The 14,526-nt window shown below is 38.5% G+C and overlaps 1 protein-coding gene and 1 pseudogene across 7 annotated transcripts in view; one reads left to right on the top strand and one right to left on the bottom strand.

Annotated features, from left to right (window-relative positions):
* NAPEPLD (N-acyl phosphatidylethanolamine phospholipase D) overlaps positions 1–14,526 on the top strand; it is a 91,365-nt gene that overhangs the window by 54,449 nt on the left and 22,390 nt on the right. Inside the window, exon 1 of one of the 7 annotated variants that reach the window (XM_072965183.1) lies at positions 11,831–11,859. The exons of the other annotated variants lie outside the window; for them this stretch is intronic. The gene's annotated coding sequence lies outside the window, so the exon portion shown is untranslated. Of the gene's footprint in view, positions 1–11,830; positions 11,860–14,526 lie in introns of those variants that run through there. 7 annotated transcript variants of the gene reach the window in all.
* Positions 7,335–9,604, bottom strand: LOC107035149 (hematopoietically-expressed homeobox protein HHEX pseudogene; annotated as a pseudogene).

The raw sequence follows: 14,526 nt of genomic DNA, 5'->3' as shown, positions 1-14,526 counted from the left end.
AACATAAATTCCATCTAGTAATTATCAACTACTTTCACTACATTTCTTTGAACATTACTTGCCAACTTGATAGCAGGAAGACTTTAATCCCCATGTCTCTAACCAAAGAGAGGTCTGAGTTCTGACATTTGGTAAAGACAACTCTGCCAAGTACAAATATTTTACTTCAGTAACTGCACACACAGATAAAATGCTTTCAAAAAGCAAGAATGCGTTATTTCAAAACTGAATGTTTCATCCTTTCTTTCTTTAACATTTAAGATTTGCCACCTGCCTAGAATTGAATGCATTGCTTTATTATTTAAAAAAAATGAGGAAAAAATTACACTAGTACAGTGTATGTTTGGTATTTCAACATACTCGTGAATCATGATATTGAAAATCATTATTCCTAGATTTGACGCTTAATAAATACTACTTGAATGACTACTCATTACGTACCAACAAAGATGCTAGCATTAAATCTGGAAAATATTCAGAACTGTATTTTCGCACATCGAAAATAACACTAAATTCGCAATTTCGTATTTGCTCTCTTTAGTGAAGAAAAGGGTTCTTTTAATACAGTGCTAGATAACAGCTAATGAAACTACTTCAGCTCATTGAAATGTCTGCACAGGGCTCTGCTGGTTAAAACTAAACTGTCCGGACTCTTTGCATGCAGTACAGGTTTCCCTCGAGACTGATGTTCACCCCCAGTGGCATTTAGAAGACTGGAGGGAGGGCAGATTGGTCCAAGCATGGGAAGTACACTGGATAATGGAAGGGAGAATGTTCTGTGGGAGGTCTGTACATAACATACCTCCACAAAGGAAAGTGCTGATTTGTTTTTTATCCATGAATTTCATTTTTAAGTTTATTGACTTAATCAGTTTTGCTAAAAAAAACTAAAGGAAAGCAAAGCAAATAGAAACTTAATATTCAGCACCTCGGAGCACAGTACAAAGTGGTGCATTTCATCAATTTCAGGACAGACATTCAGATTTTAACACTGCTGCTATCAGGTTGTGTCATATAATGAATACATGACATAATTATAATTGATTGTATTTTAACTTTCTTAGTGGTGCATAACTGTTATAAATTCATAGTGTCTTAAATTGGATGAAAATCAGAATAACATGAAGATCTTTAACAAATAAACTCCCTTTTGAAACACTGGTTGTCTGCAACTTACATGCACCCATGAGTACGCCCATCACCTTTCACTTAACGTTGGTCTGAAATCACGACAGAATTTTCACTTAACGTTAACTTGGAAGACAGGTATATAGCAAGAAAGAACTGGGAAATTTTCTACATTTAAATAAGAAAAGGCCAGCCTAGATGTTAAGGGGTTTATCTGAGTTTGCAAAGCTGAAAGCTAGTTAATAGAAGGACCATACCTCGAACCCAGCTTCCTTTAGTTCTAGTTTTCCTATCACGTTATCTTTGAGGTTTAAGGACGCCTCTGTGATATGTTGGCTGTGCCCACTGCAGAGTGACCAGGGGACCCACTTGAGCCTTCTGGTGACCCAGTGCTCAGGGAGGCTCCAGGCATCTCAACGTGCTGAGGCTCCCTTGTCCCTGGAGCACCTGTTGACAGAGCTTCAGAGCTGGTAGTTTTGCACATTCACTGACAGACTTCAGTACTTTTCCTCCAAAAGAATGAGTATAGATGATCACGGTTAGATTTCTTCTTTTTATGTATATATATTTTTATTTTTATATATTATATATATATATTATATGTATTTACTGAAGTATATAGGCAGTTTACAATTTTTGGGTCGATTTCTGGTGTACAGCAGTGTTTCAGTTGTACATGAACATACATATATTCGTTTTTGTATTTTTTCACCATAAATTACTACAAGATATCGAATATGGTTTCCTGTGCTATACAGCATGAACTTGTTTATCTATTCTATATATATCAGTTAGTATCTGCAAATCTCAAACTCCCAGTTTATCCCCTCCTACCCCCCACCCCCCTGGTAACTACACGTTTGTTCTCTGTGTCTGAGAGTCTGTTTCTGTTCTGCAAATAAGTTTGTTTGCTTTTTTTTTTTTTTTTTTAAGATTCTTCAAAAAGTGATACCATATGGTATTCTTCTTTCTCCTTTCTCTTTCTGGCTTATTTAACTTAGAATGACAATCTCCAGATCCATTGATGTTGCTGCAAATGGTATTATTTTGTTCTTTTTTATGGTTGAGTAGTAGTCCATTTTGTGTGTGTGTGTGTGTGTGTGTGTTTGTGTGTGTGTGTTTGTATGTATGTATACACACCGCATGCTCTTTATCCAGTCATCTGTCAGTGGACATTTGGGCTGTTTCCATGTCTTGGCTATTGTAGATAGTGCTGCTATGAACATTGAGGTGCTTGTGTCTTTTTTTTTTTTTTTAATTGAAGTATAGTCAGTTTACAATGTGTCAGTTTCTGGTATACAGCACAATACTTGAGTCATATGGAAACATACATATTCATTTTCATATTTTTCACTGTAGGTTACTATAGGATATTGAATGTAGTTCACTGCTATACAGTATCAACTTGTTTGTCTATTTTATGTATATTAGTTAATATCTTTAAATCTAGAGTTCCCAATTTATCCCTTCCCATCCCCTTTCCCCCCTGGTAACTGTAGATTTGTTTTCTATGTCTGTGAGTCTGTTTCTATTTTATAAATAAGTTGGTTTGCCTTTTTTTTTTTTTTAGTAGATTCCACATATAAGTGATATCTTATGGTGTTTTTCCTTCTCTTTCTGGCTTCACTTAGAATGACGATACTTTGGTCCATCCATGTTGCTGCAAATGGCATTATTTTATTCTTTTTTATGGCTGAGTAGTAGTCCATTGTATAAATATACCACAGCTTCTTTATCCAGTCATCTGTCAATGGACGTTTAGGTTGTTTTCTATGTTTTGGCTATTATATATAGTGCTGCTATGAACATTGGGGTGCATGCATCTTTTAGAATTAGAATTCCCTCTGGATGTATACACAAGAGTGGGATTGCTGGATCATACGGTAGGTCTATTTTTAATTTTTTGAGGAATCTCCATATTGTTTTCCATAGGCTGCACCAAACTACCTTCCCACCTGCAGTATAGGAGAGTTCCCTTTTCTCTATACCCTCTCCAGCAATTATTGTTTGTGGACTTTTGAATGATGGCCATTCTGACTGGTGTGAGTTGATACTTCACTGTAGTTTTGATTTGCATTTCTCTGATAAGTAGTGATATTGAGCTTTTTTTTTTTTCCATGTGCCTGTTGGCCATTTGTACGTCTTCATTGAAGCATTGCTTGTTTAGGTCTTTTGCCCATTTTTGGATTGGGTTGCTTGTTTTTTTGATATTAAGGTGTTTGAGCTGTTTGTGTATTTTGGAAATTAAGCCCTTGTCAGTCACATCACTTGCAGATATTTTTCTCCCATTCTGTAGGTTGTCTTTTTGTTTTGTTGATGGTATCATTAGCTGTGCAAAAGCTTTTAAGTTTAAATGGATCCTTTTTGTTTATTTTTGCTTTTATTTCCATTACTCCAGGAGCTGGTTCAAAAAATACATTGCTGTGGTTTATGTCTGAGAGTGTTCTGCCTGTTTTCCTCTAGGAGTTTTATAGTATCTGGTGTTACATTTAGGTCTTTAATCCATTTACTTTATTTTTGTATATGGGGTTAGAGAATGTTCTAATTTCAGTCTTATACAGGTACCTGTCCAGTTTTCCCACTTATTGAAGAGACTGTCTTTTCTCCATTGTATATTCTTGCCTCCTTTGTTGTAGATTGACTGTAAGTGCGTGGGTTTATTTCTGGACTTTCCTGTTCCATTGATCTATGTGTCTGCTTTTGTGCCAGTAACATACTGTTTTGATTACTCTAGCTTTGTAGCATAGACTGAAGCCAGGGAGCATGATTCCCCCAGCTCTGTTCTTCATTTTCAAGATTGTTTTGGCTATTTGGAGTCTTTTGTGTTTCCATACAAATTTTAACATTTTTTGTTCCAGCTCTGTGAAGAAGGTCATTGGTAATTTGATAAGAACTGCATTAAATCTATAAATTGCCCTGGGCAGTATGGCCCTTTTTACCATACTGATTCTTCCAATCTAAGAACACAGTATATCTTTCCATTTGTTTTTGTTGTCTCTGCCCACTTTCTGGAGAATTTTGATCATAAATGGATGTTGAATTTTATCAAAAGCTTTTTCTGCATCTATTAAGATTATCATATAGCTTTTATTCTTTAATTTGTTAATGTGGTGTATCATGTTGATTGATTTGCAGATATTGAAAAATCCCTGCACCCCTGGAATAAATCCCACTTGATCATGTATGTGTGATCCTTTTAATGCATTCTTGGAGTTGATTTACTGGTATTTTGTTGAGGATTTTTGCATCCATATTCATAAGTGATACTGGCTTTGAATTTTTTTTTTTTGTGATATCTTTGTCTGGTTTTAGTATCAGGGTGATGAAGTTCTCATAGAATGACTTTGAAAGTGTTCCTTCCTATGCAGTTTTTTGGAATAGTTTCAGAAGGATAGGTGTTAGCTTATTTTTTGAAATGAAGTACAGTCAGTTACAGTGTGTCAGTTTCTGGTGTACAGCACAATGTCCCAGTCATGCATATACATACATATATTCCTTTTCATATTCCTTTTCATTAAATGTTATTACAAGATATTGAACATAGTTCCCTTTGCTGTATAGAAGAAACTTTTTTTTAAATCTGTTTTTATGTGTAGTGGCAAACATTTGTAAATCTCATTCTCCCAATTTATCACTTCCAACTCCCTTTCCCCGGTAACCAAAACTTTGTTTACTATGTGTATGAGTCTCTTTTTGTTTTGTAGAATAGTTTATAGTGTCTTTTTTTTTTTTTTTTTAGATTCCACATCTGAGTGATACCATATGATATTTTTCTTTCTCTTTCTGGCTTACTTCACTTAGAATGATGATCCCTAGGTCCATCCGTGTTGCTGCAAATGGCATTATTTTATTCTTTTTTATGGCTGAGTAGTAGTCCATTGTATAAATATACCACAGCTTCTTTATCCAGTCATCTGTCAGTGGGCGTTTAGGTTGTTTTCTGTGTTTTGGCTATTATATACAGTGCTGCTGTGAACATTGGGGTGCATGCATCTTTTAGAATTAGGATTCCCTCTGGATATACATCCAGGAGTGGGATTGCTGGATCATATGGTAAGCCAATTTTTACTGTTTTGAAGACTCTCCATAGTGTGTTCCATGATGGCTGCACCAAACTACATTCCCACCAGCAGTGTAGGAGAATTCCCTTTTCTTTATACCCTCTCCAGCATTTATTGTTTGTGGACTTCTGAATGATGGCCATTCTGACTGGTGTGAGTTGATACTTCACTGTAGTTTTGATTTGCATTTCTCTGATAAATAGTGATATTGAGCTTTTTTTTTTTTTTCATGTGGCTATTGGCCATTTGTATGTCTTCACTGGAGCATTGCTTGTTTGTTTATTCTGCCCATTTTTGGATTGGGTTGTTTGTATTTTTGTTAGGTTGTGTGAGCTATTCATATATTCTGTCAGTCACATCATTTGCAGATATTTTCTCTCATTCCATAGTTTGTTGTTTTGCTTATGGTTTCCTTTGCTGTGCTAAAGCTTGTAAATTTAATTAGGTCCCATTTGTTTATTTTTGCTTTTATTTCTATTGCCTGGGTAGACTGCCCTAGGAGAACATTGCTGAGATTTATGTCAGAGAATGTTTTACCCACATTCTCTTGTAGGAGATTTATCATATCTTGTCTTATATTTAAGTTCTGAGTTTATTTTTGTGTATGTATTGTGGGAGTGTTCTAACTTCATTGATTTACATGCTGCTATCTAGTTTTTCCAAAACTATTTGCTGAAGAGACTGTCTTGTTTTTGCCTCTTTTGTCAAAGATTAGTTGACCATACGTCTGTGGGTTTATTTCTGGGCTGTCTGTTCTGTTCCACAGACCTGTATATCTGTTTTTTATGCTAATACCACACTCTTTGATGACTGTAACTCTGTAGTATTGTCTGAAGTCTGGGAGGTTTATTCCTCTAGCTTTGTTCTTTTTCTTCAATATTGCTTTGGCAATTCTGGGTCTTTTATGATTCCATATACATTTTAGGATAGTTCTTTTTCTGTGGGGGAAAAAAAATGTCCTGGGTAATTTGATAGGGATCACATTAAATCTGTGGATTGCCTTGGGCAGTATGACCATTTTTAATGATAATTGATTCTTCCAATCCAAGAACATGGGATATCTTTCCATATCTTTAAGTTATCTTTAATTCCGTTAATCAGTGTTTTGTAGTTCTCCATGTATAAGTCTTTCACCTCCTTGGTCAGATTTATTCCTAAGTATTTTACTGTTTTGAATGCGATTTTAAAAGGTATTGTTTCTTTACTTTCTTTTTCTGCTAATTCATTGTTAGTGTAAAGAAATGAAAGTGATTTTTTTTTTTTGAGATCAGTCGTCCCACTGACGGATTTATTTTATAGACAAGTTATTCATTTAAAATAACAAACCATTTGGGCTATTTTTTTTTACAGTAAACAATTATATATGTACATTATAAACACTATTTAACATAAAATGCATATCTAAGGTCTCCTTACATTTAACTAACCTGCTACTTCTACTTCATCTGTGATTAATTTTAGTCACTGATGAGTAAGTTTCTCTGCTTAAACTGGACTGGTCAAACCTTGGTACTACCTTGGTCAAACCAGGTACTAAGTGATAGTACAAAACAAGCATTTATGATTATGAACTATTCCTCTCTGACAAAAAGAACACCTAATGTTCCCGGGACAAGAGCTCTAAGATGGTTTTGGATTTAAGATAGCAGTGTAAGAATGTAATATGAAAGTAAAGTATGTTTACCAAAGAAAGTGAAAAATGTTTCTTTTAAAATATTCCAAGGCTGCCTGAATTGTGTGCCCCATTTTCAAGTCATACCTCTGGATTTGGGGTGACCCTTTGCTTTTCCATTAAGTGGGATGTAGATACAGATTATAGAAAAGTCATTCAAGAAGGTCCTGTTAAAATCTTAATAAAAGTTATCACTTAATTTAACAAAAAAGTTCAAAATTACTAATTATAAATAGAAAAAACCAGTTCAATTTTTTTAAGTGTGAATTTAATCAGTGAAGATTCCCTTTATCATACAACCTAAAATCAGTACATAGAGTATTTAAGTCAAAATTAAGGTTTAGTGTGAATTCGTTACTTGGCCAGTGCATCAAATATTTTAGCCTTCCAGAATACTACAGAATGAATTCCCTTTCTCATACAGTTTTCTAGTTCATCTGTGGAGGTTTTCTATGGTAATTGTTATTCACAAGTCCAGTTTTCTGAACATGCGAATGTCAATCGTCATCATCCAACATTAAAATAGCCTTTATCGCCCTCAATGTGCACTTCCTGAGTAGAATCCTGTGAGATCTCTGATTCAGGTTCCTCCTGGGAGGCAGGGGAGGGTGAACCTTGAGAGCTATCCAAAGCACTTTTATTCTGTTCGCTGGGAAGGCTTGCCTGAGGTCACAGGAATTGTCCAGACTTTACAGTTCTTTTTTGTTTTGAAGGTTCGCCTGTTTTAGTCTTTTCCATTTAGTGCGTCAATTCTGAAACCAGGTTTTGACCTACCTCTCGCTAGGCTGCAGCATCTTGGGCAGACGCTTCCTCTCGGGCAGGGAGAGGCTTCCTCGCTGGATCTCAGACTTCTCCAGCTCTATGATCTGGTCGTTGGAGAACCTCACCTGGCCGCCTTTCCTTTTATGCAGTGGCCTCTGCAGGAAAGGACTCCAGAGCAGGGGTTTGCCCAGAGGGTCGTGGTGGAGCCGGGCATGTGTGTAGTCGTTCACTGACCGCGGAAAGGGGTACCCAGGGCCCACGAAGTACCATAGGCTGCGGCCAGCTGCGGCCAGCACGGCGGCAGAGTGGTGCTAGAAGACGGTGGATCGTGGTGGGCTCGTACACCGGGTGTCGGTAGGAGGACACGAGGCTGGTGAAGGAGTTAGGGGACGGCAGTGTGGGCACGGGGATGGGCGTGGCGAGCCGCGACGGTGTCCTAGGTGTAGAATCGGTCCGGGTGCGCGGGCTGCAGCAGTGGTGTCCTCGCGAGCAGTGGGTACTGCCTGGTTCTGCCGCGCTGTGGCCCCCTGGAGAGCTGCCGGCCCGCGCCTCCCGTGCTACATTTATCTTGAAATGCCTGATTTTTGGATCTTCATCTTTTATCTTGCTACCTTATGGAATTCTTTCATCAGCTCTAGAAGTTTTTGTGTGGAGCTTTTAGGGCTTTCTATATATGGTATCATATCATCTGCATGTAGTGACAGTTTTACCTCTCCTTTTCCAACTTGGATCCCTTTTATTCCTTTTTCTCCCTTGATTGCTGTGGCTGAGACTTCCACTACTATGTTGAATAGAAGTGGTGAGAGTGGGCATCCTTGTCTTACTCCAGATTTTAGTGGGGAGGCTTTCAGTTTTTCACCCTTGAGTACTGTGATGGCTGTGGGTTTGTCATAAATAGCTTTTATTATGTTAAGGTATGTTCCCTCTATACCCGCTCTTACTGGTAAGTTTATATCATAAATGGGTGTTGAATTTTATCAAATGCTTTTCCCGCATCTATTGAGATGATCATGTGATTTCTGTCCTTTCTTTTGTTGATGTGTATCGTATTGATTGATTTGCATATGTTGAAACATCCTCATGTCCCTAAGATGACTCCAACTTGATCGTGGTGTTTATGGTCTTTTTTTATGTGTTGTTGGATTCTGTTTGCTAATATTTTGTTGAGGATTTTTGCATCTGTGTTCCTCAGTGATATTGGCCTGTAATTTTCCTTTTTGGTAGTGTCTTTAGCTTTGGTATCAGGGTGTTGGTGGTTTCATAGAATGAGTTTGGGAGTATTCCCTCCTCTTCAGTCTTTTGGAAGAGTTTGAGAAGGATTGGTATGAGTTTTTCTCAGTATATTTGATAGAATCCCCCAGTGAAGCCATCTGGTCCTGGACTTTTGTTTGCAGGGACGTTTTTTACTGGTGATTCTATTTCACTTCTGTGATTGGTATGTTTAAATGATCTATTTTTTCTTGATTCAGTTTTGGTGGACTGTATGTTTCTAGAAACTTGTCTATTTCTTCTGAGTTGTCCAATTTATTGCCAAATTGTTGTTCCTGGTATTTCTGTTACGATTTTTTGAATTTCTGTGGTGTTGATTGTAATCTCTCCATTTTCATATTTTATTTGTGTCCTCTCTCTTTTCTTCTTGGTAAGCCTGGCCAGAAGTTTGTCAGTTTTGTTTACTCCTTCAAAAAAAAAAGCTCTTGGTTTAATTGGGTTTTTTTTTCGTATTTTTTTAATCTCTGTTTTACTTATTTTCTCCTTGATCTTTATTTTTTTTCCCTTCTGCTGACTTTAGGTTTTGTTTGTTCTTCTTTTTCTAATTATTTTATGTGGTAGGTAGGTTGTTTATTTGAGATTGTTCTTGTCAGTTAGATTTTTATGTTCTTCTGTTCCTTACCATCATGTCACACTTACAGTGCATGGAGTGAAATGGTATCTCGTAGTGCCAGCATTTTGTGTTGCTTGAACAACTCTCGTGCTCGTACATAATCCTGTGAATATCACGTCCAGGATTTTAAAATATCCTTGGGGATATTTAAGAATTCATGTTTAGAGGCCCTGTAAAGGCAGTAGGTGGCCCTGAGGTGGGACATGATGCATTTAAAGAAACAAGTGAAGGCCATGTGTTTGGATCCAAGGAGAGGGTGGGCGGTGCTAGAAACACACACCCACCTGGACCATCTTCCTGACCTTTGCCCTCATTCTGAGAGCAGAGGGGAATCCTCTGCAGGTTTTCCCTTTTTGTTTGTTTGTTTCTTTTTTTTTAAATCAGATTTGCCTTTAAAATGCTCACTCCTGAAGTCTGGGTGTTGTGTGTGTTGGGGGTGGGGGTGTGTTAAGAGAGGACAGCTTTTGGTAGAGACCTGCTTCCGTGGATTGATGGGGAAGGGGGTGGTGGTGAAAGCTTGAATGTGCAGGAGGTAAGAAAATGGGGGTGTTTTAAGTAGGCAACTTTGAGAGTTTATTGTCCAGAAAGAAAATCACAGAACCCATTTTTCACTCCCCTTTTACTCTCTAGGCCCCCAGAAATCTGTTTTCTCACTTTCGTCACCCCCCACCCCCCCCCACCAGTAGCCTGGATCCCACAGTCATCCATTTCCTCTGGGGGTCCGTGCTCCCTGTGGTCTCAGGCCTCGCCTCAGACTCGCTGTGTGAAGGAAAAGCCGGGCTGGTCTAACAAGTAACTCACAAGTCTAGGAATGTGAAGGAGAGGCTGAGCTGGGCTAACAAGATAACTCACAAATCTGAGTATTGGAATACTGTTCTGAGTTCTGCTAGACTAACTTGTAAATCTAGGTTAATTAGTGTTGGTTTGCTGTTCATGTTTTTTTGCTAGCCAGCTGGGTTCTCAAAGATACATATCTGGCTTTGGAATGTTGGTTTACTGCCTCCCCGCCTCCACTTTTATGATGATAATGCTGCTAAAGCTGTTCCATGCCTATTGGCCGAATACCCCAAGCTTGTTGCTTTACCCTATAAAACCTCATGCGCATGTCTTGGAGGTGCTCAGAGCTTCGGAGCAGAAGCCCCTCTGAGCCCGCTGGCGTAATACATCTGAGTACTCCAACCCTCCGAGTGGTGCTTGTTTCTAGCCTGTCGTTTCCGTAACAGCTGGGCCAGAAATCCACCTTCTCCATATTCCAGTTATGTCCTCACTTTCCCCTAATTTCTTTACTGGGTTAGGGGTGTGGCCATTTCTGACCCCTCCCACTTTTTACCTCCACCCCCCCCACAAAGTGTCCAGGGTTTGTGATTATCCAGAGACTCTCAAGTCTTAGTGATTCAGCTTCTTTATTGTCTCTTGGATTTATTCTCTTCTTTCCTTTCTCACTGTCAGCTGCTTTGTCATCTTTTGACTGGGCCTACCATCTGCCTCTTAGTTCTTCAGTGAAAAAATGAGGGTGTAATACCTACTTAGAAATTTTGCTGGGAGCATTAATTTAAATGTGGTGTGTGAGACACGGAGCAAGGGGCCTTGCTGTTAGTGGATGTTCTGGGTTTCTTCTGTTCCTACTCACTCATTTATGTCCATGGCCCCAGTTTTTAGCCGCTCTTTGTTTTTATCCTACTACCAGAGTTATCTTCCCCAAATATGCCCTTTTTTTTGAGCCTGGAAAGGTTTATTGCAGGGCTAAGCAAGGAAGGCCGTCTTGTGCTTGAACAACCGGAACTCCCCAGATAGGCCCTTTTTAAGCATCTTCAGTGTTTCCCCATTGCCTGAGGGCAGCCAGATCTCCTTAATAACATCTCGGTCCAGGCCCACAGTCCAGTCTCAGCCATTTCATCTGCCCCACCCTGTACACCTTTCCCTCCTTAGCTCTCACACACCTTCCTTGCTGCTTACGTCCCAGGTATCACAGAGGACTAGATGTCTAAAAATGCTGTTTCGACTTTTTTGTGTGATTTTTGAATCAAAGTGTCTTTTTTATTTTTCTCCCTTATCTCTTCGGTGTTTATCACTATGCACCAGTAACTTATGTATTTGCTAGAATTATTATATATGTGTCTTTACGTGTCTGTGAATGTATACGTCTGTGTGTAACATGCACACACCTCACAGGCTGTTACTGTCAATAGGGGTGGCGTGAGGTCAGCTCTGCCATCAGTTAGATGTATTATCTTGTTGGGAAGTGACTTAGACCTTATAAACTTGTGTATTTTCATCTGTTAAATGAAGCAGGGTTTAAATGGATGGTCTTTATCTCTGCCCTTTGTAAAGGCCTGAACTTAATTATAACCGAGGTAAAGTAAATCTATGAGAGGAACTAAAACAACTCACCCAGATCCGTTGATTTTAATTTTTTTATTTTTATTTTTTAATATTTGTGGGGTGGTAATTAGATCTATTTATTTTTGGAGGAGGTGCCGGAGATTGAACCCAGGATCTCATGCATGCTAAGCATAAGCTATACCACTTGAGCTATACCCTCCCCCCCAACATTTATTTTAAAAAAATTGAGGGGGGTAATGTGGTTAGGTTTTACTTACTTATTTTTAGTGGAGGTACTGGGGATTGAACCCAGGACCTGTGCAATGCTAAGCATGTGCTCCATCACTGAGCTATATCCTCCCTCTTTAATAGAATTTAAAGAATTTAGATGTTAACAGCATGAGGGGAAAAAGAGCTAGCATTTGGTGAGTGGCAAGCACTTAATGTACCTTATGTCATTTAATCCTTGGAAACCCTGCTTGAGACAAGGAGCTATTTTTACATAGGAGAAAATTGAGGACTAGAAAGGTAAAGTCATTTGCCCAAGATTTAAAGCTGGTCATTCTGTCTCGGCTGTTAGGCTCTCCCACAGACAGCCACGGCTGAGCCGCGGCCCCTGATCCGGCTGTCAGCTGTGCTTTCTCACCACCAGTTCATCTCCAGACCACGGGCTGTTTACTCCAGACAGTTTGGGGTGGGAATGGGGTTTGGTCGTGTGTACGTGTTCATCCTGGTTTCTTTCCCTTTCTCTCCTGGGTAATATTTCTATTTAAACACCTCTGTAGCCAAACACTAATGCTTGACTTTCTGTGCTTATTTTTTCTTGGAAATATAAAGTGTATTTGTATGCATAGTATTTAATCTAAATAAAGCAAATGTTTGTTTCACATTATAGGAAAGAGATGAAATTTATGGCAGGTAATGAATATTCTTACTTGTGCTTCTCACTTTGTGTGTCTGGACTCCCATACAGCTCAAAAGCAAGGGTTTCTGAGCCTTGAGTCTAGGGGAGGTATAGGTGGGAGCAGGAAGTGACTCTGTTGATGCACATGTTGATGTGCATATGTGTCAGTCTACATACGTGTGTTATATTCTCTGTGTGTTACATATGTGCTTCTAAGTGTCTTACTTGTGTTAGCTTTAAAAGTTTTAAAGTGTAGTTGATTTACAATGTGTTAGTTTCTGGTGTGCAGCATAGTGATTCAGTTATACATATATGCTTTTTCTTTTTTTTTTTTTTACATTTTTATTGATTCATAATCATTTTACAGTGTTGTGTCAAATTCCAGTGTTCAGTACAATTTTTCAGTCATACATGGACATATACACACTCATTGTCACATTTTTTTCTCTGTGATTTATCATAACATTTTGTGTATATTTCCCTGTGCTATACAGTGTAATCTTGTTTATCTGTTTTACAATTTTGAAATCCCAGTCTATCCCTTCCCACCCTCTACCCCGCCCCCCCCCCCCGGGTAACCACAAGTCTGTATTCTCTGTCCATGAGTCTATTTCTGTCCTGTATTTATGCTTTGTTTTTGTTTGTTTGTTTGTTTTTGTTTTTTAGATTCCACATATGAGCAATCTCATATGGTATTTTTCTTTCTTTTTCTGGCTTACTTCACTTAGAATGACATTCTCTAGGAGCATCCATGTTGCTGCAAATGGCATTATGTTGTCGGTTTTTATGGCTGAGTAGTATTCCATTGTATAAATATACCACATCTTCTTTATCCAGTCACCTGTTGATGGACATTTAGGTTGTTTCCATGTTTTGGCTATTGTAAATAGTGCTGCTATGAACATTGGGGTGCAGGTGTCATCCTGAAGTAGATTTCCTTCTGGGTACAAGCCCAGGAGTGGGATTCCTGGGTCATATGGTAAGTCTATTCCTAGTCTTTTGAGGAATCGCCACACTGTTTTCCATAGTGGCTGCACCAAACTGCATTCCCACCATTATAGGTTGTTACTAGATGCTGAATGTAATTCCTTGCTGTTTATCTGTTTTATACATGGTGGTGTGTAGCTGTTAATCACAAACTCCTAATTTATGCTCCCCTTTCCCCTTTGGTAATCATAAGTTTGTTTTCTATGTCTGAGTCTCTTTCTATTCTGTAAATAAGTTTACTTGTATGAGTTTTTCAGATTCCACATACTAGCTTTTTATAATCCTCTCAATGACCTTTTGGAGGCAGGTAGTATTACTGTCTGCATTTTGTAGTTGAGGAAATCAAGGCACAGAGAGAATAAGAAACTTGCCTAAGGTCACAGAGCTGGGGTACCTGCTGCACTGACTTGCAGCTCTGCACCTGAGTTAATTCAGATTTGTATAGTTAACCACTTAAATACACTGCTGAACTGTCTCTCAGCTAATGTGTATCCTTTCCTGAGATTTGGACGCACTGAACTTTGGGAGATTGGAGGGACATTGTTAACAGATTGTCTTCCAAGTAAAAATGACTAGCCCTCATGGGGTTATATGTAAGCCACTTGAATTATTGAAGTATCCTCGAGGAACTAAGGCAGTCCTTCTTACTATGTGTTATTAACAATAATATTTTTAAAATGCAGGTATGAAAATATTACAGATTCATGAAGGAGCTTTAATTTATTCTACAGAATGTCATTGAAATGGAAATTTTTCATATGTTTAAGTGCTGGATGGTAGAGTAGATTGTCTTGGATTACAGCAGATA

This window comes from Vicugna pacos, chromosome 7 (genome assembly GCF_048564905.1).
Source record: "Vicugna pacos chromosome 7, VicPac4, whole genome shotgun sequence".
Lineage (NCBI taxonomy): Eukaryota > Metazoa > Chordata > Mammalia > Artiodactyla > Camelidae > Vicugna > Vicugna pacos.
This window is presented reverse-complemented; position numbering and strand designations above follow the sequence as displayed.